The sequence below is a fragment of the Pinus tabuliformis genome, chromosome X, assembly GCF_031772625.1.
Source record: "Pinus tabuliformis cultivar Carrire ecotype Pingquan chromosome X, CPIR1, whole genome shotgun sequence".
NCBI classification, from domain to species: Eukaryota; Viridiplantae; Streptophyta; class Pinopsida; order Pinales; family Pinaceae; genus Pinus; species Pinus tabuliformis.
In genome coordinates, this window is record NC_142308.1 from 1,042,948,602 (window position 1) to 1,042,950,244 (window position 1,643).

Below are 1,643 nucleotides of genomic sequence, written 5' to 3' on the forward strand. Positions count from 1 at the left end.
TTTGTGCTACCCATGTGGCTGGGTGAGAACCATCAAATTGATGCATATCCAGCTTGGGAGGTCGCGGACAGGATTGTTGGTGAGTGCCCCAGAGGTGAAGAGAGTGGCTAGACTCACCCTCCCTGTGTCCATTGCCAATATACGCCTCCTCGCGGGCTTCCTCCTTGCCCTTAAAGAGTGCGTCAGTTAGTTTGTCAAGCTGAGCTTGGATGGCTTGCAAGGATTGTTCAAGTTTGTCGATCTTCTCATTGGCCATAGCTTGAGCTCTAGTTGCTACCATGCATCGATCCGATGTACTTGAAATTTGGGACCGCCCGAATTTTTTTTCCCTAACAATTGAATGGTACCACCTTTCTCAGCTCGTCGTCCTGATTCTTATGGGATAGATCACCAATAAGTGCCCCGGTATAGGAACCCCACACAACTACTCAGATCTGGTGGATCTGAGAGATCTAAATGGTTGATCGGATAGCTCTGATCGGCGGACAGATTGTTGCTGCGGATCTGATGGATCCAATAGATCGGAAAGGCTGGTCTGCTAACTCAGAACTGCGGGACTAATGTCTGCTGCTGCTGCAAACCCCCTTGCAAGATCTAATCTGGCAGAGATTATGCATGATCCTAAGATAGAAAAGGGAACTATGGTCTCAAGGAGTGTCAGGTGCTACAGATCGCAATATACATAAGGATCTGATAGTAGTACTCGGCCCATTGTTTCAGGGCTCTAAATAAGGCGGATCAACTGTACCCTTAGCCGTACAACTCAACTACCCTATCATACGGGCGAGTAATCTCTCTGAGTGCTATTCTCGGTGTACTATAGCAGTAAGACGACCGATGGTTTATCTATGGCGAGGTTTCAAAGGAGCTAGGGGGCTTCCAATATACCGAGAGGGTACTTGGAAGACAATCCATGCGTGGTTTTGTCTAATGCGCTACTACTCGAAGGGGTACCCATAGGGGTTACAAGGGAGTCCAACAAGTGTGACCACCTCTTGTATTTCCTACGTGCATGCCTCCCCAAATCCGCAGGTTTATGTGCTCAATGACAGATCCCGTGGTTTAAAGACGCCAGAACACGTCTCTAGCCAAAAAAAAAATTGCTAAGAAATGGAGATCCCACCTGCCCTAGAAAGTGCTCTGATACCACTTGTTATGCTCTTCACCTGCAAGACGATTACAAGAATTCAAATATGTGAAGAAATATACCCAGAACATAGAATAGTGAGAAACAAGAGCAAGTATTTTATTATTCAGAAAGCAATGTTCATTTGCCTCTTCAAGGGGGCAACCTCCAATAGAGCAGAGCTCAATTACAAAATAAGACACGATGCTCCTCGCAGGGAGTCTCTATCCTTTATATATGACTCATACATGCAATACCATGGATTAATACCATGGTTCTTATTAATACCATCTATCTAATACCATGGCCCATTTGCAACTAACTGTGGTCCCGTCATTAATTCCGAGTTAACCACTTACAATTACTAATATGGGCTTTATTGAGTCTTTACTTAACTATAACTATGACTTGATCCTACTACATAAATAAGGGGTTAGGGTGGGACCCTAACAAGAGGTCAAGCAAGGGAAGAGGGCAGCATGATCAACATTTATTATAGGATTTTCAAGCTTAGATC